This window comes from Bos indicus, chromosome 6, assembly GCF_029378745.1.
Source record: "Bos indicus isolate NIAB-ARS_2022 breed Sahiwal x Tharparkar chromosome 6, NIAB-ARS_B.indTharparkar_mat_pri_1.0, whole genome shotgun sequence".
In the NCBI taxonomy this organism is placed as follows: domain Eukaryota; kingdom Metazoa; phylum Chordata; class Mammalia; order Artiodactyla; family Bovidae; genus Bos; species Bos indicus.
The window spans coordinates 50,285,912-50,309,512 of NC_091765.1; positions in this window are offsets into that span (position 1 = coordinate 50,285,912).

Genomic DNA, 23,601 nt, shown 5'->3' on the forward strand with positions numbered 1-23,601 from the left:
CTAAAACTAGCCTGAACATCAGGAAGTTCACGGTTCACATATTGCTGAAGCCTGGCTTGTAGAATTTTGAGCATTACTTTACTAGCGTGTGAGATGAGTGCAATGGTGCAGTAGTTTGAGCATTCTTTGGCATTGCCTTTCTTTGGGATTGGAATGAAAACTGACTTTTTCCAGTCCTGTGGCCACTGCTGAGTTTTCCTAATTTGCTGGCATATTGAGTGCAGCACTTTCACAGCATCATCTTTCAGGATTTGAAAAGTTCAACTAGAATTCCATCACCTCCACTAGCTTTGTTCATAGTGATGCTTTCTAAGGCCCACTTGACTTCACATTCCAGATGTCTGGCTCTAGGTCAGTGATCACATCATCATGATTATCTGGGACATGGAGATCTTTTTTGTACAGTTCTTCTGTGTATTCTTGCCACCTCTTCTTGATACCTTCTGCTTCCATTAGGTCCATACCTTTTCTGTCCTTTATCAAGCCCATCTTTGCATGAAATGTTACCTTGGTATCTCTAACTTTCTTGAAGAGATCTCTAATCTTTCCCATTCTGTTGTTTTCCTCTATTTCTTTGCATTGATTGCTGAAGAAGGCTTTCTTATCTCTTCTTGCTATTCTTTGGAACTCTGCATTCAGATGCTTATATCTTTCCTTTCCTCCTTTGCTTCTCTTCTTTTCACAGCTATTTGTAATGTCTCCCCAGACAGCCATTTTGCTTTTTTGCATTTCTTTTCCATGGGGATGGTCTTGATCCCTGTCTCCTGTACAATGTCACGAACCTCATTCCATAGTTCATCAGGCACTCTGTCAATCAGATCTAGGCCCTTAAATCTATTTCTCACTTCCACTGTATAATCATAAGGGATTTGATTTAGGTCATACCTGAATGGTCTAGTGGTTTCCCCTACTTTCTTCAATTTCAGTCTGAATTTGGTAATAAGGAGTTCACGATCTGAGCCACAGTCAGCACCTAGTCTTGTTTTTGCTGATTGTATAGAGCTTCTCCATCTTTGGCTGCAAAGAATATAATCAATCTGATTTTGGTGTTGACCATCTGGTGATGTCCATGTGTAGAGTCTTCTCTTGTGTTGTTGGAAGAGGATGTTTGCTATGAGCAGTGCATTTTCTTGGCAAAACTCATTCCGTATTCCAAGGCCAAATTTGCCTGTTACTCCAGGTGTTTCTTGACTTCCTACTTTTGCATTCCAGTCCCCTATAATGAAAAGGACATCTTTTTTGGGTGTTGGTTCTAAAAGGTCTTGTAGGTCTTCATAGAACCGTTCAACTTCAGCTTCTTCAGCATTACTGGTTGGGGCATAGAGTTGGATTACTGTGAATTAAATGGTTTGCCTTGGAAACGAACAGAGATCATTCTTTCGTTTTTGAGATTGCATCCGAGTACTGTATTTCCGACTCTTTTGTTGACCGTGATGGCTACTCCATTTCTTTTGAGGGATTCCTGCCTGCAGTAGTAGATATAATGGTCATCTGAGTTAAATTCACTCATTCCAGTCCATTTTAGTTCGCTGATTCCTAGAATGTCGACATTCATTCCTGCCATATCTTGTTTGACCACTTCCAAGTTGCCTTGATTCATGGACCTGACATTCCAGGTTCCTATGCAATACTGCTCTTTACAGCATTGGGCCTTGCTTCTATCACCAGTCACATCCACAGCTGGATATTGTTTTTGCTTTGGCTCCATCCCTTCATTTCATTCTTTCTGGAGTTATTTCTCCACTGATCTCCAGTAGCATATTGGGCACCTACTGACCTGGGGAGTTCTTCTTTCAGTATCCTATCATTTTGCCTTTTCATACTGTTCATGGGGCTCTCAAAGCAAGAATACTGAAGTGGTTTGCCATTCCCTTCTCCAGTGGACCACGTTCTGTCACTCAGTCGTGTCCAAATCTTTGTGCCCCCATGGGCTGAAACACCCCAGGCTTCCCTGTTCCTCACCAACTCTCTGAGCTTGCTCAAACTCATGTCCATTGAGTTGGTAATGCCATCCAACCATCTCATCCTCTGTCATTCCCTTCTCCTCCTGCCTTCAGTTTTCCAGCATCAGGGTCTTTTCCAATAAGTCAGTTCTTCACATTCAGATGGCCAAAGTATTGGAGTTTCAGCCTCAGCATCAGCCCTTCCAGTGAGTATTCAGGACTGATTTCCTTTAGGATGGACTGGTTTGATCTCCTTGCAGTCCAAGAGACTTTCAAGAGTCTTCTCCAACACCACAGTTCAGAAGCATCAGTTGTTCAAAGTTCAGCTCTCTTTGTAGTCCAATTCTCACATCCACACATGACTACTGGAAAAACTATAGCTTTGACTAGGTGGACCCTTGTCGTCATGGAATTTGTGTGATATAAATTTCATAATAATCCACTTGCTATAAAATAGTTTATACTCATATGACGTTTTTTGGCTTTTAAAAATTATTTTAACATTGCAGTCTTTAAAACCCTCTGTACTATGATTTTTTAATCAATATATATAAAGTGTCCAAGTATCTTCTGGTTGTGACTAAAACAAAATAGCAAGTTACAATTTTTAAAGATGACTTACACTCAATGGTTTTATAGCTACTAAAAGACACATTGTGATTATGCATCTTATTTAAATATTGGCCTGCTCTCCTTTTAAATTTACAACAAAAACTATTGTCTTTTTGGCACTTTATGATACCTAGACTGCCCCACTCTCAATCCCAACTATTAAAACACTTGCTGCTATAAATTGAAAGGCTTATGGTTAGACATAGATATGATAAAATAAAAGCTGTAGCAAGCAGCATCCATCATGGACAGTAAGTCCTTACTCACCTAATTCTGTTTACTTAATTTTGTTTCACAGTGTGAGTTAAAAATCTTTTGTTCTAATTTCTATATGTATCCATCTCTGTTAAGAACATCTAGACTTAAAAATAAGTTGCCTTGCTCTCTTTTCTGTATCTGTTTTGGTTTGTTACTCTTTACATAAAACAAAGGTAAGTACTATCTCATCTGATCCTTGTATATTCCTGCTTTTACGTTTCCTTCCTCTATTATGTAGGCACACTCAAAGCCATTTTAAGCACATCTCAGTCCCAGAAACTGTTAACCAGACGCAGCTCCAGGGTTTTCTGGAAAGAAATGTTGATCCCTGATTTCTGTTGGCTCTATCTTTTTCAAAAAGTATCTTCAAGATTGTTGATTCTTATTAACTACAGATCACAAAATTGTGGATTTTCCTTCTGGCTAAAATTTATTTGTAACCCCAAAATCAGCATTCATGGACTTTCACAGACATGCACAAAGGGACAAAAAATTAGAGTCACCTAAGGAGAAGGCAATGGCACCCCACTCCAGTACTCCTGCCTGGAAAATCCCATGGACCGAGGGGCCTGGTGGGCTGCAGTCCATGGGGTCGCTAAGAGTCAGACACGACTGAGCGACTTCACTCTCACTTTTCACTTTCATACATTGGAGAAGGAAATGGCAACCCACTCCAGTGTTCTTGCCTGGAGAATTCAGGGACAGTGGAGCCTGGTGGGCTGCCGTCTATGGGGTCGCACAGAGTTGGACACGACTGAAGCGACTTAGCAGCAGCAGCAGCAAGGAGCATTCAGAGCTGAGGTCAAACAAGGGTATGCCCTGCCATCTTGTTTCAAGTCTCCTGAAATTAAGAGCTTTCCCCCCATATATTTAGTCCCACATTTTTGCATTTCAGTGCTATTTGTCAGAGAATTTGCTATTTCAAATGGCCCCCAAGAGTAACGTTAAAGTGCTGTCTATTGTTTCTAAGCACAAGAAGGCTGTGATGTGCCCTCTGGAGAAAATACAAGTGATAAGACACATTCAGGCATGAACTGTGCTATCTGAGTTCAATGTTAGTCAATCAACAATGTAGTACTTCTGGAGAGGAGAAAATTTACTGATTTTTATAGGGTGATGCTTTACAAAGTGTTAAAATAAAATGTATAGTTTATGATGAAGCTATGGAAAAGAGGGACAAGTGCTAAATTTGTGGATTTATGAGATAACTGAGAAAATAAGCATTGCGCACATCACTCGGTGAGTTTAAAAGCCAAATATGTTTGTAACCATGTTATCTAGGTTCATGAAACTATGAAACTCTTTTCAGTTAATGCTTTCTTACAAATAAGTACTGCCTATCGTTAATGATTTCTTAGAAATATATATTAGGTGTCTATAACCAAAGCATATAAAACACAAGCTTATGTTTGACTGGTTGATGAAAATGCCATGATGAGAGTCTCTCAGGAAACTACCTCTGTGTTTCCTCTAAGAACAATGGCTCTGGATTCACCAAGTCAGTATTGACTGCAACTTTACAAAACAACTACAGTGAAAAAATGAGATCAATTGTACATAAAATGTGGTCAAGTTCTTCTTTACAGATAGAAAATATTAGTTTCCTTACGGTTTTTTCCCTACTGTTCCTCTATATAATCAATAATCAAATATAAGAGAATCTGAAATCATGTAATATAAAAATGCAAGATATAAGATCAAATGACATTTTACTCAGTGTTCATAAAGTAGGATTTCTAGAAATAGAATTCATCTAGGAAATGCTACTTTTGTGTCATTTAACTTAGAGAAAATATATTTACTTGTTACAGTATTCATAGTCAGTAGATGAGAAGATTTACCTGATTTAATAGGTTATACCATAACTCAATTAGGAATTCAAAGAGAACTATGATACAAAATTAAAAATTGAATAAACATAAAATAATAGAAAAGGGGTGGTATTAAGGAATATAACTGAGAAGTAAAAGATCATTTCTTTAAGTTAACTTGTTTGGATAAAAATGTACATTTGTTTCATTTAATGAGAGCAAAGACTTTACATGCTATCAGAACATGAACCCTGTACTTTATTTGCAAGGCCCATATCATCATGGTAAATTTCATTCAGGAAAACAATGTATACACATTTGAAGGCAGCCAAATAGTTTCCATCTGACTGCAGGTTTTATTACCAATTTTCTTTTTCAATATTATTTCATTGAATTGAAATAAATGCTTTAAAGCATGTAGAAAATACTTAAACTATTTTCAGAGTTATTTAATGCTTATTTACATTAAGAAAATTTCTATATATGTGACTCTCTTTTAGAAAGAACCAAAACCTAGCCTAAAAACTATAAATAATCTCAAATTATTATTTGAAATAAAATAATCTCAAATATTATTTTAGGGAATCTAATGTATTTTTGCCTACTCTGACTCATACTTACAATGTTTTTCAACATATATCTTTGGGTTCTGTTTCTCATATGATGCCTTATATGGATGTACAGAGGAAAGAATGACCTATTTTCCTTTAGAATGATAACTCTTCTAAAATCTCAAAGTATGTATCTCTCTTACACAAAAATGTATGAACATGATTTGTCCCCAGGCAGGGGCATTGTAAATCAAGATTTTGCCATTATGAAATTTTTGCCATTGAGTTACAAACCTATACAAAAGTTATAAACCTTGCAATATGATAGACTTTATAAGTGTGGCCCAGGTGGTGTTGTCATACTACAGCAGGCATTTTAGAAAGTACCATAAAACTAAATTACAAATGAACGTTATTATCCACAAATAGAACTTCTGCAGGAACCACATTCAAGATAGTATTTTCAAATAATTCAACTAAAAAACATACAGCTGAATTTTGTCTCTCTTCAACAATTTTACGAGAATAAATATTTCCAGAAGCAACATCCATGAGCAAACCTGCTATTGTGGATCATTCAATGGTACACAAAAATCTAAACAAAGATGCTCCTCAGTTTCACTCTTTTTAATGTGGCTAATGCATAAGTAAAAGGCTCTCAATTTTTTAAAATTCAATTTCAAGTTAATCAACGTTAAGCTGATTTCTTTAGTGAGAAATTTGTTAGAGTTTTAGCAAATATGAAGTTGGTTGACTGATCAGTGACTGAAAGTCGTTCAGTCATGTCTGACTCTTCATGACACCATGGACTGTAGCCCACCAGGCTCCCCTGTTCATGGAGTTCTCCAGGACAGAATATTAGGATGGGTAGCCATTCCTTTCTTCAGGGAATCTTCCCATCCCAGGGATAGAATCCAGGTATCCTGCATTGCAGGCATATTTTTTACCATCTGAGCTAGAGATGTGCTAAAATGCAAATGTCTATAGGGATGTAATTCATATACAGCCTCGTAAGTAGAATTGAGTGGTTATAAAGCTCCAAACAATGGTATATTTTACTTTTGACTACTTTATCCACAAAACAGGGGTGTGTTTGTGTGTGTGTGTGTGCGTGACACCTAGAATATTGCAGAACACAGAATACATCTTGGGAACTTTTTCATAAAAATATGTGACATATTCCAAATGACCTTAAATGTTTTATTTCTAACTCTTTTTGAGGAATATTTAAATACAATATCCTAGGAAGTTAGGATGAGTTCATTCAAAAATTTTTAGAAAAATTTATATAGCAATTTCCTTTGTAAACATTCTGATTTCTTGGTATAGAAAGAGGGAAAAAAATGAAATAAGATATCCAAGATGTATTTGGTGATAAAATACCCAGTATATTATATGAGAATGTAATATTGCCTCAAATCTTGCTTAGATTAGGGAATTCATATGACTGATAGTAAAATGCTTGGCAAGTTTCTGTTACTATTCCGTCATCTTAAATGGTCAATGTTTTTGATAACAAACTCTATGATCACAAGGCTTCATTAATTTCATGGACCATGTGTCTTCTCAGTCGCTCAGTCGTGTCTGACTCTTTGCAGCCCCATGAGCTGTAACCCAACAGATTCCTCTGTCCATGGAAATTTTCCAGGCAAGAATACTGAGTGGGTTGCGATTTCCTACTCCCGGGTATCTTCCCAATGCCTGTCAGGGATCAAACCCATGTCTCTTGCATCTCCTGCATTGGCAGGCGGATTCTTTACCACACTGCCACCTAGGGGTCCTTCACAGAGTACACAAGCAACTTGTGACGAACTCTACCTCCAGACACAAGAGCCTAAAAATTACTCTGCTTTCAAGGCACTATTAGTAGTGACTAATATTAGACTAATGTCTACTAGCATAAGAAAATGAAATATTGAATACAGTTTTTGAGTTTATCAGTATTTACTGAACTGCTTTCCAGACATCCCCACTTATATACAATTTTATAAAAATGTGACAATTAGTTTACTGATATATACATATTAAAAAGTACTATTAACATATATTAAAAGCATATGTTAATAGTACTTTTTTACCTGAGATTTTATCTGAGATAGATTACATATAAGAGTCTTGACTGATTTTATTTATCTAAATTTTAAGAGAGGGAGATTTCAGAGTTAATGGTCAGTTATTAAATGCACAGAACTTGTGATTTTTTTTTTATTCTTTTATATACTGTTTGGCCTCAGATCAACTGGAAGTCCATAGATTGATGATGGGTTTTGAGTATGAGATTAGGTGACTTTTAAATTAGCTTTACAATTAAATTGCAGACTCTCAGTACTCTTAGTCCTACACATTAATACAGATTCAACAGTTTGAAAAAGGCTCACTCTCTTAATAAAGATCTTCATACAGATTGAAGAGACTGATCATTAACCAGAATACACGTTCTGTCAAAACCAAGTTTTTCATGCATTGATTTTGCAGCCTAACTTGTAAACATCCACTCCACACCTAACTTCATTTTTCTTTCTGAAACAATAGAATTGATATGCATATAACAGGGAAGGTCTTGTATTTTCAAGTCAAAAATTCTTCAAAAGGAAAATAAAGATATCTTAAAGTGGGTTTTTGAAAAGAAGGAAGGTTAGTAACTGCTCAGAAGAACAAAGGGAGAAAATCAATGAGGATGTTTAAGGATGTTAGGATGACAGTTAAGGGAATGAAACACTAGGGTTTTATTGTGATTTGAATTAACAATTAGAATATGTGATATAAAATTCTGCTGACCCTCTCACCCTCTCTTCAGACTAATTCACTCAAGTTCCCTTTCCATGCCTAGCACAAATGAAGTTCAAGGGCTGTCAATAAGTATTTTCCCACCAGATCACGTGATACTGGTTTTTCTTACTATAGGCATCACCTTTTCTGCAAAGAAGTATTGTAAGCAATCGCTCACCAACTCCTTCTGTAAGGAGTACCAAAAAATAAACATGCATATCTCCATCTAAAGACTCTATTATCTGAAGTTTTAATGAGCCACGATGGCTTAGTGGATAAAGAACCTGCCTGTAATGCAGGAGACATAGGAGACAGAGATTCTATCCCCAGATCAGGAATATCCCCTGGAGAAGGAAATGACTGCTACTGCTGCTAAGTCACTTCAGTCGTGTCCGACTCTGTGTGACCCCATAGACGTCAGCCCACCAGGCTCCCCTGTCCCTGGGATTCTCCAGGCAAGAACACTGGAGTGGGTTGCCATTTCCTTCTCCAATGCATGAAAGTGAAAAGTGAAAGTGAAGTCGCTCAGTCATGTCCGACTCTTAGCGACCCTACGGACTGCAGCCCACCAGGCTCCTCCATCCATGGGATTTTCCAGGCAAGAGTACTGGAGTGGGGTGCCATTGCCTTCTCCGAAGGAAATGACAACCATCTGTAATATTTCTTGCCTGAAAAGCCCATGCATCTGAGATTTCTCTTGGAGTTTCTATACTCTGATTAAATAGGCAGGGAGGAAATGGAGGTGGGGTACAGGGAAGGATGATAATATGGACCTGCTCTGCCCTCTCTTTGTAAGGTCTATGGCAGTTTCTCTTAGAGGACACAGCAGGTATTAATGAGCTATGCTGTTTAGCTTTAGAGCATTTCCCTCATTTGCAAGGCAACACTTGTCAGGTTCCCCAGCACATGGAAACTAATGATTGATAATTAACCTGAGATGAAATAAATACCTCATCATCTCAAAGTGTATTGATATTTCTAATACTCTAATACAGGGAAAATTAGATAAGGTTAATTATTTTTTTTCAAATAACATTTTAAAACTTTAAAAGTAGGTACTTATTTCTTCACATTCCTGGAAGTTTGTCTATAAGAGGCAGATATCACAGCATAATTTTTAAATAATTGGAAATTTTGTGACACGAAAGGTTTTCACAGACTCCCAGGATCTATGAGACTTTTTGAAGAATTGACAGAGAACTTTCACACAGAGTTTACTCTGCAATCCAAAGATTGTGCTTCTTGTTTTAACAAAATTTCATTTGTATCCAGGCATTTTGAGATATAATTTCCTAAGAAAATACCATGGGAAGTTGGTATATAAACACCATGCTTTAGAATTAGTTTTTGAATAAGTCAAATCACATCTGTAGAGGATCTTATTTGAAAAGCTAAACTATACACTGTTGCTTAAAGCCATAATATTGGGTGACAGGGTCACCTGAATGAGGAAAAGTAAATTCAGCATCAGGTATACATCATGCTTTTAATGAAAGTTTCTGAAAAGTGATTATTCTGCTTCAATTTGTTCTTTCTGAACAAAATTAGTCTTTCAAGTTCTTTATGACTAAACTATAAAAAACACAGCATGTGTAACATTTTAATATGGTACTTAAATATAAATTTATTAGTATTTCTGAATATTCTAGTTTACTAATTCAATTGTTCTTTTTCAATCACTAACTCATGTCCGACTCTTTTGTGACCCCATCAACTGCAGCATGCCAGACTTCCCCGTCTTTCAGTATCTCCCGGAGTTTGTTCAAACTCGTGTCCATTGAATCAGTCAGTGATGCCTTCCAACTATCTCACTCTCTGTCTCTCCCTTTTCCTCTTTTCCTCAGCCTTTCCCAACATCAGAGTCTTTTCCAGTGAGTCGGCTCTTCACATCAGGTAGCCAATTAAAAGACTGCATATTAATATAGTCATGTTCAGTTATATATAAATTATAGCAACACTATTCACCATTAGAAAATAGACATCACATTAAACTTTCAAAGCAGTGACAATTTAGTCAGATAATAAAATTACACAGGAAGAGGTTTCCTGATATTACCTATATAGATAAGCTCCTGTGGAGTTAAGCTTTCTTATAATTGAATCAACTCATTACACATCAACAATCACTGTTTAATATAAAATCTTTCCAAGAAGACTGAGCCTTATTTATAAAGATGAGTATACACTAAGGTAAATATAAATACAAATTATTATAGAACACACTGCATCAAAAATATACTATGTGTATTTTTAGTATTTGCACAATCCCAGTCATTAAAGAGTTACAATGTTTTAGCAAAAAGTGACATTTTCAAATTCTAAATAAATTTGACTTGTCATTTTTTCACTGGGGATACAAACACATTTTGCTGCAAATTTATTACAAGAGCAAGGCCTATTTATTTTCAAGTTCATGTCCCCTGGGATAAAGTGGCAGTAAATGGATAATCCATGGCTTGATTTCACACAGTTAGGCATCCCATCATGCACCAGGAAGAGAGCAAATGAAAGAATCAGGGCATTTATAGCAAAGCTCCCTGCAGACTCATTACTGGCAGTGCCATGAACCATTACAAACCCACAGTCCTGAGAGCTCAGAAATGCGTGCTGTGGTATACCACATTCATTGAAATATAACATAGTGAATTTTCTAACTCTTTAATTTATATTTAACCTTTCATTTCTAAAAGTTAGAGTAATTGAGTTTCACATGAAAACAAAATTTAGTTAATTTATTATATTTTTATAAACCAAATATATTTGGAAATGTAATATACACACATATAATTCATTCCTCATAATGGCTAAATATCTGACACTTTGTTTTCAAAAGCATTTTAATATAACATTTACGTTTTATTTTTTAAAAAGGTCAAAGTAAAATGCTACCAAATTATATATAACAATTGAAAAGTACAAAAATGTTATTCCTTTTCACAGCAAAATATAATTAATGGTAATATATAGAAAGTCAATGCAGAACAAAACATTATTCCAACCTTATCATTTCTCCTGGTAAAAAAATATACATTTAATTATTTCACAGGAGGAAAAAAATGTCTCATAATACATAAAGCAAAGAAATTGAAGCACCAAAAACTCTGGTATTCCTATTGATACATAACTACCATAAATATGGAAATAGTACAAGGAAATTAAGCATTTTACAATGTTAATAGAACTGTAACTATCTGCAGGGTCAAAATATTAAGATTTGGCATGGTTGATGTTTTCTGGTTATCTGCAAAATAAATTGAAAAACCCAAAAAGAACCAACAACTTGAATATTAGAAGAAAAATAATTTACAATGTTATAGACAATTTACAATATAAACCTACTTATTACCAAGAGATATAAGATTGGAAACAGATCAATAAGTGAATAAAGGACTGATTAGATAATCCAAACATAGAGTTCTATAGCTTTTTATATGCATACCTTAGCTCCAATTTTTAAGACTAAGGTCACCTTGGGTAAGCTTCACCCACACGGATAAACATTAACAATAATAATCTTATTTGCTTTCTAAAAGATGATCTAAGATGTGGCGGGCACTTTTATATAATTAGATAATTATTTACTGTAAATCATTTTAAGTCATACTATTTATAGCTTATAAGTTGAAGGATGTTTACAAGATAATTATTTTCATTTTCATATCATTGTGTTAAGAAGGTTAACAGAGTTTTGATAAGTAAAGGAAATACTGGGACATGTTAGCAGATGCAGACTTATTGCCTATAAGGTATTTTGAACATTATGAATCTCACTTCATGGTAAATGTGTGAAAAAACACTTTCAAAATTGAAAATAGTCACATACACATACAAAAAATTTCCTAGAGTCTAGATCATCGGTTGGTAGCATATGGCTAGCTCAGCAAATATAGCTGTTGAGATCATTTTTAGTAGAGACTGTAGAAAAATCTATGGATGAATGCAAGGACTAATTTTGAGGAAAAAAATCATCAGCAAGCAATGTTGGATTTTTTATGGTTTTTCCACCACTTCAGCTGGTTATGTCCATTTTCTGAATCTTCTTTTAGGGATGTGTTTCTTACCAACTTGCTCACTCCCCTAATGCACTCTTTCCCTCTCTGGAGTGCTGGAAGCTACCTCCTCTGGACTGTCTTCCAAGACATTCACCAGTGGCTAAAGATTTACCTCATTAACAAAGTTAGCCTGGAGTAGTACTTTTAATATAAACTTTGCCTAATTTTATTTATTTAAATATTTTATATATTAAATAAAAAATGACCAAGGGACTAAATTAGGAATTGTTTCACATTCAGTCTTACAAATACTATGAGGTTCTGCAGAGTTCCAGTCCTTCAGCACCTCCTCTCTAACCTTATTTCACTATCCTTTTGTAACAACCATGCTGGCATATGTTGTTCCTGGAACAGGCTAGAAATGCTGCACCTTAAAGTCTTGATACTTGTCTCCCCACTTCCCTAATACATTCTTTCCAAAGAGTCACACCCCTTAGGTTTTAGTCACCTAAGTGACAGGTATGGACAATTGAGATAGGTAGATGATTGTCCTTTTTAAGCTTTCTACCACAAGTTTGCTTTTCTGCTTGAAGTATCTATCTCTATTGTCTTTAATGTCAGTTAAAAGAACTTGCAGCATATCACTTAATGAAAAATTTTGGTTTTGTATTTCTATTAGAAAACCTTTTAATCTCCCTTGATACACTGATAGAAATTATTGCTCATTGTTAATCAAATATTTTCAAGTCCTTAATTATCCTATTGGTAAAAAGTGTTGTCCTGCAGTTCAACCAGTTTTTAATCTCCTTGATGACAAGGATCATGACCATTGTTTTCTTGTATGTCTGTTATCCATTACTTTCCTCTCTCTGGTGGGAAACCAGTGTATTGTTGTATGTTGTCATGGTGAGTGGACCAATGCTTCTGTAGTCTTTTGAGATGGCTTTGTTTAAACTGATAAATTTGTGTTTGTAAGGCAGCTCTCTGCTCAAAATATACGTTAAATAGCTGTTAGTAAAGACATTGATTTGTTGTTGTTGTTTTTTAATTGGAGGGTACTTGATTTACAATGTTGTGTTGATTTCTGCTGTACAACAACATGAATCAGCCATAAGTGTAGACACAGACGTAGATATAGACAAACATGTTGGTACAGAAATTCCCTTCCTTTTCAGCTTCCCTCCCACCCCCATCCCACCCCTCTAGGTCATCACAGAGCGTCAAGCTAGGCTGCTTTCTTTATTTGATAAATATCGCTGAAATTCTGCATATAAATATGTGAAGACTGAGCTTTTGATTAAAGCTTGAGTACCCAAACTATTTTGTTTTAATCTGAAATCACTTGAGCATAGCTTGAATGCCTTTACAATTTCTAGTGTGCACGTCAGAAAGAATAAAACGAACTCTGAACAGTTTTACATGTAAATCAAGTTAACCCAGCTGATCAATGATTAATTCTGATGCTGATGAAATGAAGTACACTAATATCCTAATATGACCCTTGCTAAGCCTTGATACAAATTATGTATTTTGGTCAGAATTCAAAGCCATCACATAAAAGTTATATATAAGTTGAATTTTCTTCATAGTGTTAAAAAGCAGTTACTTAAAATTCACTGTCAGTTCAGTTCAGTTCAGTTCAGTCGCTCAGTCGTGTCCAACTCTTTGCGATCCCATGAATCGCAGCACGTCAGGCCTCCCTGTCCATCACCAACTCCCAGAGTTCACTCAAACTCACATCCATCGAGTCAGTGATGCCATTCAGCCATCTCATCCTCTGTCGTCCCCTTCTCCTCCTGCCCCCAATCCCTCCCACCATCAGAGTCTTTTCCAATGAGTCAACTCTTCACATGAGGTGGCCAAAGTACTGGAGTTTCAGCTTTAGCATCATTCCTTCCAAAGAACACCCAGGGCTGATCTCCTTTAGAATGGACTGGTTGGATCTCCTTGTAGTCCAAGGGACTCTCAAGAGTCTTCTCCAACACCACAGTTCAAAAGCATCAATTCTTTGGTGCTCAGCTTTCTTCACAGTCCAACTCTCACATCCATACATGACCACTGGAAAAACCATAGCCTTGACTGTAAAAGGGGGGAAAAAAGGACTAGGAATCTTTGTCATCAGAATGATCTATTTTCAGAGGTCTTTGCTGTTTTTAGTATTATTTGCAACTTTTTGACAGGAGTCATTTTATCACTATCTGTTTATAGAAAATTAGAAAAAACCTCCATCATCTATTTCTATCCTTCTTTTAGAAACCTGACTAAAGGAGAGAAACTGGAAATCTCTTTGGTCTGGGCTAAATGGAATTATTATTAGCTGAATGTATAGCTGAGGACTTTTATATTCATCTCATTTTAAAACATGTAAATAAAGTCCATTAACGTGACAGACATTCAAAATTTTGAGACCTAAAAAGAAAAGTAGCATCAAAATTCCTCATAGAGAATTCACTGTCTTGTGCAAATTCACACTCATAAATAATTACAGAGTGTGTTAGGTCCTACAACTATATTTAGATTATATAATATTAATTATATTAACCTCTTTTGCTGTAAGCTCAAAGCTAAATTCATATATTTCATGTTTTACCCATTCATATAAATTAAATTAAATTATTACTACAAGATACACCTGAGAAAACTTGTAAGCTTTTCAGTGTTATGTAAATAAAGCTGGATTTAAAAGATTTAAATATTTAAAATATGAATATTTTGTTACTTCACTATTTGTTTGTTTGTTTTTTCCATTAAACTACTTGAAAAAGAAAAGGATTTTTGGTAAAAAAAAAAAAAAATTCTCATCAGGTTGTTTCTTCATGTTTACATTTGGTCACATATTGTGTCCTGCTGGAGAATTTCTGTCTTCTTCTTCAAAGAGAGCGATTAAAAGAGAAATCAAGAGTGGCATCTAAAACCTTTACGCTTGGACAACGGTATCTTTGTGAAGAACACTGAAAATGTAAGCTGTTTTCTCTTACTTGCATGTATTTAATTACTACAAAAAGCAGATAATCTTAAAAGCAACAACAACTAGGGAATATGTATGTAAAATTTAGAGGATTCGGACTTTCTACATTAGAAAATAAATCTATTTCTCACCTCTAACTCCCCTAGCCAGAGGAAGATTCTCAGTTTAGGACACAGCTAAAGATCAAAGACAAAGTCCAGAAAACACAAGGAGTCAGAATAAAGATCAAATCTGTAATATGCCTCTGTTAGGGGAAGCATGCTTACTGAAACTGCCCACCCTGTCCAGGCTCTCTAGTAACCATTTGCATGAGTTGTTTTACGACAGGAGGTCCTGGGAGGAACACGGAACTAATAACCCACCACCAACTGCAAGAGTTTGGGAAAGGTCAAAAGGAGACACCACATGTCTGTCCACCTCCCAGAATCCCTCTCACTAGCATCCATCTTGGCTGAGTGATGCAAGTGCCACCAGGAAGGACTCCGAGTCAGAATGATTGGCCAATGACAACCTGGAAACTAAAGCCAAGACTGCGAGCCATGTGGCAGAGCAGTTCTCCTGGTTACCCTTACTCTTCTGCTCTCTGCCTAAGTGCCTTCTCCCAATAGTCTCTTGTTTTGTCAGCACGTGTCGCCTCAAACAATTCTTTTCTGAGTGTTAGACAAGAGCCCACTCTTGGGGCCCTGGAGGGGGCCCCCATTCCTACAACAACTGGCAACCATGAAGGGACTCCCATTTTTACTGCCCTGATATCCGGACTGCTCAGGGTACTCCAGGACCATCTTGCCTGCCTCAGACCTGACCCAGTGGCCGCAACTGGGACCCATTTGTCCCTGGTCTCCTCCTGACACAGACAACTGACCAGAGTGCCCTGACCAGGTAAGGAAAAAGAGATTTTGTTGACCCCTTTTATCTCACCCCTGTTTTCAACCCATCCTATCCTATTCTATTTTTTCCTGTCCCCCGGTCCTGGATGCAGGAATCTGGTTGAAGGGCCTCAATCTGAGCTGAAGATTGGAGACTGAGCACCTCCTCTTGGCAGAGAACTTGAATTTCATTTCTGGTTGGTCTGAGCTCCAGTCCTCCATTCTCTGGAGGCCCAGGGAAATGTCCTGTAATGCCTGGTTATCTGCAAGTGGCTGGAGATGTCTGTAAGGCCACCCCTTTTTTTCTCTTTCTCTCCCCGACTCTTAGACCTCTTTTCTCTCCCCACTCTTTCTATCTCAACCTGGCCTCTTTTGCTCTCTTTGAAGACCCGTTTACTCTGACTGTCGATACTCAGCCTGAAGTTCTGGGTCTTTGTAAGATTTTCTGAGAGGCTATGCTCTCTTCTCCCCATCAATTGTGCTTTCTGTTCTAGGGGAGATCATTAGAAGCCCTTCATTGGGTGCCCTGTTTCTATAAATTCACCCATTTAGCTGAATGCTTCCACGTGGAAGTGATTGATGGGGTTCAGTATAGTCTCATCTGGTCTTGGATGAAAATGAACACACTAAACATATGTTTAGGAGTTAATTCACCTTTCAGGACTAGTCCTATAGCCCTGTTGATTATATTTACTACTGAACACTTCCTTTAACGCATATACAATGAGACACTTTGGGACCAGGAGAGAGCTCACAATCTCTCTAGAGTCAGATATGGGACATCCACCCCAGTACTGGTCCCCTGGGAACTAGATATAAACTATGCTATGCTATGCTAAGTCACTTCAGTCGTGTCCAACTCTGGGTGACCCCATAGATGGTAGCCTACCAGGCTCCCCTGTCCCTGGGATTCTCCAGGCAAGAGTACTGGAGTGGAGTGCCATTGTCTTCTCCGAAGATATAAACTATATCACCATTAAAATGGGAAATAAGCCTAGCTTCCCTTTAAACACCCTGCTGGGATATCTTTTGGTCCACTGGGAGGGATACCAGCTGGAAGGGCTAAAAAAAGAAAAAAAAATTATCAAATACTGTACTCGATACTGGCCTACTTACTCCTGGGGAAGAGGGGGAAAATGGCCCCAGTCGGGGTCACTTGGATTCAACACCATTTTACAGCTCAGTCTATACTGCAAATGAAAGGGTAAATAGAAGCAGATTCTCAATGTCCAGGCCTTTGTGGTCCTCTAACCAGGATTCTGAAAAAAGAGAAAATATAAGCTTGAAGACTTTGATAAATGGTCTTTCAAAGTTCTTTTGGCAAGCTCTGAAGCAGGAGATCCCCTTGACCTTCTATTGATCCCCCTCAGCTTGGGCAGAGAGGTCACAGGGAAAGGAAGTTCAGACCAGCCTGGAAGTCACGGAACCAGAAGGAAAGTTGCTTACAGTCACCTCGGCTCCGCCTCCATTTGTCCCTTCCCCCATGGCATTAAGATCTGGAAGTAAGCTTTGCCCTCTACAGAAGGAAAGCTCATCCTCAGACAAAATCTGCCCCCTAAGAGAGGTACTGGATAGGGAGGGTAAAACTATGCACATTCATGTTCCTTTTTCTATGCAAGACATTACCCAATGTACGGAGCAATTGGGTTCATGTTCTGAGAATCCCCAAAAATGTAGGGATGAATTTGAGCACCTTAGCCTTAACTTCTCCCTCACCTGGATATACTGGCCATCCTCACCCAATGTTGTAATGATGAAGAAAAAGCTAGAATCCTAGATCAGGCTAGAAAGGTGGCTGATGAAAGACAGTGGGTGGATGTCAGTCTGGCCCTTGCTGAAGAGGAAATCCCCTCTAAAGAGCCAGATTGGGATCCCAATACAAGTGTGGGAAAGAAATCCTTAAGACACCTCACTACTTGCCTACTATAGGGAATGACCCGGGGTGTCCAAAAGGTCGTTAATTATAATAAGATAAAAGTGGTTACACAGGGAGAGAATGAAAATCCAGCTCTTTTTTGGGGAAGACTCGCAGAGGCCTTTAAAAACTTCACCCAGGCAGATCTAAAAAGTATGGAAGCAAGAGTCCTGTTGGCCCATTCCTTCATAACCCAGGCAGCCCCAGATGTAAGGAGAAAATGCAAAAACTGGGAAAAGGACCAGAGACTCCAATCTCCAATTTGGTGGAGGAGGCAAATAGGGTATTTTTGAATAGGGACTAGGAGGAAGAAGCCAAAAGGGAGCAAAAGGAAGTATGAAAAGATAGGGAAATAGAGAGGCAGACCCAAGCCTTGGCCTGACAACAGGCTAAAATCCTGGCCTTGATTCATCCTGTCACTATGCGAGAGTCATGAGGAGAGCAAGGAAGAAAAAAGGATTTTAGAAATCCACCACAGCTGAGACGCACCCAGGGTGCCTACTGCAGAGAAGATGGGCATTGGGAAGGGGAGTTTCCATATTGCCCTAAGGGAAGGCATATGAAGACCCCTACACCTGCTCCCTCTGTGTTAGTCCTGGGCGACCTGGACTGATGATTCTCAGCGGCTCGAGAAACCCCTGAGAATGGTGAGGTCCAGATCACTCTTCTCAACCCTTGGGTGACTCTACAAGTAGAAGGTAAGGATGTGAACTCTCTTTTGGACATGGGGGCTGCCTTCTCTGTTCTTCCTTTCCTACTAGGACCTTTAGACTCCCTGACTAAAATGGTGATGGGGGTAGATGGAAAACCCCAAAGCTGAAATTTTACTAAGCCCCTCCATTGTAAGGTGGGCAGTTGGCAAGGAACCCACCCCTTCTTATACATCCCTGGTTGCCCTGCTCCCCTACTGGGGAGAGACCTTCTTTGCCACCTCCAGACCAGAGTGACGTGGGGAGAGCTAGAAGCCAATAAATTCCTTTGCCTAGTGTCTGAACATTTGCAGTCAGCCATAGAAAAGGAGGAGTCTGTCCCTTTCTTAGATGAGGTCAGTCCCCAGGTGTGGGATGTCTCCAGCCCTGGCCTACCCATAAATGATGCACCAGTGAAGATTCTTCTAGGCCAAATTCTTCCTACCCCTGGAAAAGACAATATCTCTTAAAACCAGAAGCTCTTGAGGGCCTTAGACCATTAGTTAACAGATACTGAGATATTGGAATTCTATTCACCTATGAGTCTCCCTGAAATACTCTAATCTTGCCTGTTAAAAAACCAGATGGATCTTATCGATTTGTCCACGATCTAAGAGCTGTTAACGAAGCTGTGGTTCCCAACCACGGCATAGTCCCAAACCCTTATACCCTCCTATCCCAAGTCCCAGGAAATGATAAATGCTTCTCAGTCTTGGACCTTAAGGTTGCTTTCTTTTGCATTCCTCTCCATCCTGAATCCCAAAATCTGCCTTTGAGTGGCAGGACCTGGGAACAAGGGAGGCCATACAGCTTTGCTGGACTCAACTACCACAAGGATTTAGGTACAGCCCTCATATTTTAGGGACTTTCTTGGTAAGAGAACTAAGGGAATTAACCTTAACAAACAGTAATCTATTACAGTATGTGGATGACTTGCTCATAGCTATTGCAGATTTTACCAGCTCTCAAATGGATACTATTAAACTTTAAATTTCCTTTATGAAAAGGGTTATTGATTATCCCCCAAAAAAGCCCAGATTAGCTTTACCCAAGTAAAATACCTTGCATTTATAAGAATGGAGGGAAAAAGAATGTTCGACCACCAGAGGACATCCCTCATCTTAAATACCTGATACCCCTAAATGAAAAAGCAGCTTAGGGGATTTTTAGGAACAAATGGGTTTTGCAGGATCTGGATCCCTGGTTATGGAAATCTGGCCCTGCTGCTATATGAGAAGTTAAGAGGAAAGAGGAAGAGACTTGGTTGGGATGAGACCTGCAAGGTTGTCTTTAATGCCCTGAAAGAGTCTATCACTACAGCCCCAGCTTTAAGCCTCCCAAACCTGGAAAAGACTTTCAGGCTGTATTTCTCTGAAAGGATAGGAACTGTTCTTGGGATGTTAAGGCAAATGATGGGACAGGTATTACAACCCATGGCTTATCTCTCAGAACAACTAGACAAGATGGCCAGACGGTGGCCCACTTGCCTCTGGGCAGTAGTGGCCACTGCTCTTATGGTTAAAGAGGCATTTAAGCTGACCCTGGGTCAGCCTACCACAATGTATACACCTGACCAGGTGCAAGCAGTCTTGGACACTAAAGAGGATAGATGGATGACAGGGGGAAGGATCACCCAATACCAAGTCCTCCTCCTTGACACTCCAGAAATAAAGTTGAGGGTCTGTCAGACTTTAACTCCAGCCACCTTAATGCCAGATATCCCTACTCTCCCTCTGGATCACCAGTGCATGCAAATCATAAACAAGTTATACTCTTCTTGCCCTGACCTATCAGAGACAACTTTCTCTGACCCACAGGAAGAATGGTACACAGATGGCGGTAGTTTTGTAGAAAAAGGAGAGAGGAAGGCAGGTTACGATGCAGTGAGCCTAGAAGAAACTTCAGAAAGTGGGTCTCTTCCCCCAGGCACCTCAGCCCAGAAAGCTGAACTTTTTGCCCTGACAAGAGCTTTGGAATTAGGGGAAGGAAAGAGGATTAACGTGTACATAGACTGTAAGTATGTTTCCCTCATCCTGCATGCCCATGCAGCAATTTGGAAGGAAAGAGGGATGCTCAGTGCTCGAAGCTCTCCTGTTAAACACAAAGAGCTCATTCTCAGGTTCCTGGAGGCAGTCAAACTTCCTGCTAAATTAGCTGTCATCCACTGCAAGGTTCACCAAAAGGGGCAAAAAAAGGAGGCCCAGAGAAATAGGAAAGCTGATCAAGAGGCAAAACAAGCCACTAGGAAAGCTGCCCTGGTCACTGCTATCTGCCTGCTTTTCCCCTAGGAAACCCTGACTCCAAATTCTACCCCAGAGGAACATTCCTGATATGCCAAGCAGGGCTGGGAGATTGGGTCATATGGGTGGTTTCAGACTGATCAGGCCCAAATAATACTCCCTGGCTCTCAGGTTTGGAAAATTACTAACTCCTTACATAAAAGTACCCATTTTGGAAAAGATAATCTGTAAACCTTGCTCAAGCTTATTCTCTACCATTCCCAGTTGGCTAAGGTTGTTCAACAGGTCACACAAAATTGTGATACCTAAGAAATAATCCAAAAACCAAACCCTTGCCACCTCCTCTAATTAAACCTCTCCAACATTGGAGATCATACCCAGGAGAGGACTGGTAGGTGGATTTTACAGCCATACCAAAGACCCAAGGTTCTCTTATTTTCTAGTCCTTATTGACACATTCTGGAGAAGGCAATGGCACCCCACTCCAGTACTCTTGCCTGGAAAATCCCATGGATGGAGGAGCCTGGTAGGCTGCAGTCCATGGGGTAGCTAAGAGTTGGACACGACCGAGTGACTTCACTTTCGCTTTTCACTTTCATGCATTGGAGAAGGAAATGGCAACCCACTCCAGTGTTCTTGCCTGGAGAATCCCAGGGATGGGGGAGCCTGGTAGGCTGTCGTCTATGGGGTCGCACACAGTCGGACACGACTGAAGTGACTTACCTATTGACACATTCACAAGATGGATTGAAACATTCCCTACTAGGACAGAGAGAGCTACAGAAGCCTGTAAAGCTCTGCTGAAGGAGATAGTGCCTAGGTTTGGGCTGCCTCAATCATTTCAGAGTGACAATGGGCCCTCGTTTATAGCCATAATATCCCAGAACTGGGCCGCATGCTTAGGAATCAAATACCACTTCCATTCATCCTGGTGGCCTCAAGTCTTGGGAAAGGTGGAGAGAGCCAACCAGACTCTTAAAAGGGCTCTGGCCAAACTATGTCAAGAAACACATAATAAATGGATCCATATGCTACCCTTAAGCCTCATGAGGGTATGGGCAGCCCCCAAGTGGTCACAATTATTAATGAAATGATGAAGGGACTTATGATGTTTGCACGTCCATTCTTAACTTTGATTTGTTTTTTGATGAGGACACCAATACACTCCTAAAACATGTAATTGACCTGGGAAAGTTTCAACAAGAACTCCAACAATATGGAGAATAGATCCTCCCTAGACCACAGGAAGACTTGAAAAATCCCCAAGTAGAGCTGAGGGATCAAGTATTGGTAAAGACCTGGCAAGAAATAGGGAGTGCAAGCCAGCTCTCCAAAATGGATAAGGCCATATCAGGTTGTCCTATTAACCTCAATTGCTGCAAAAATTAACAGTCTGTCTGCCTGGGTCCATAATTTTAAAATAAAATCCTATGACCTACAGGAGGGGTCATGGTGACTGAGACTCCAAAACCAGAGGACAACTATTCCTGTGAACTGGTTAAAGACCACAGACTCTTGTTCAGGCAGAACCCCATCAAATCTCCCTCAGATAAGTAAAATGCATCCTATGATGTTCTTCCTCTTCCTGATCATGTCCCCTGTATGGTTATTAGTTCAGTTCAGTCACTCAATCATGTCCAACTCTTTGTGACCTCATGAACCGCAGCAAGCCAGGCCTCGCTGTCCATCACCAACTCCCGGAGTCCACCCAAAACCATGTCCATTGAGTCAGTGATGCCATCCAACCATCTCGTCCTCTGTCATCCCCTTCTCCTCCTGCCCTCAATCTTTCCCAGCATCAAGGTCTTTTCAAATGAGTCAGCTCTTTGCATCAGGTGGCCAAAGTATTGGAATTTCAGCTTCAACATAAGTCCTTCCAATGAACACCCAGGACTGATCTCCTTTAGGATGGACTGGTTGGATCTCCTTGCAGTCCAATGGACTCTCAACAAACAGTCTTCCAACACCACAGCTCAAAAGCATCAATTCTTCGGCGCTCAGCTTTCTTTAAAGTCCAACACTCACATCCATACATGACTACTGGAATAGCCATAGTCTTGACTAGATGGACTTTTGTTGGCAAAGTAATGTCTCTGCTTTTTAATATGCTGTCTAGGTTGGTCATAACTTTCCTTCCAAGGAGTAAACTTCTTTTACTTTCATGCTGCAATCACCATCTGCAGTGATTTTGGAACGCAAAAAAAAAGTCAGCCACTGTTTCCACTGTTTCCCCATCTATTTGCCATGAAGTTATGGGACCAGATGTCATGATCTTAGTTTTCTAAATGTTGAGTTTTAAGCCAACCTTTTCACTCTCCTCTTTTACTTTCATCAACAGGCTTTTTAGGTCTTCTTCACTTTCTGCCATAAGGGTGGTGTCTTCTGTATATGTGAGGTTATTGATATTATTCCCAGAAATCTTGATTTCAGCTTGTGCTTCCTCCAGCCCAGCGTTTCTCATGATGTACTCTGCATATAAGTTAAATAAGCAGCGTGACAACATACAGCCTTGACGTACTCCTTTCCCAATTCTATTATTTTCCTTTATTTATTTGCACTGATCCCTTAGGAAGGCTTTCTTATCTCTCCTTGCTATTCTTTGGGACTCTGCATTCAGATGCTTATATCTCTCCTTTTCTCCTTTGCTTATGGCTTCTCTATTTTTCACAACTGTTTGTAAGGCCTCTTCAGACAGACATTTTACTTTTTTGCATTTCTTTTTCTTGGGGATGGTCTTGATCCTTGTCTCCTGTACAATGTCATGAACCTCTGTCCATAGTTCATCAGGCACTCTGTCTATCAGATCTAGTCCCTTAAATCAATTTCTCACTTCCACTGCGTAATTGATTTGATTTGGGATTCGATTTAGGTCATACATGAATGGTCTAGTGGTTTTCCCTACTATCTTTAATTTAAGTCTGAATTTGGCAATAAGGAGTTCATGATCTGAGCCACTGTCAGCTCTTGGTCTCATTTTTGCTGACTGT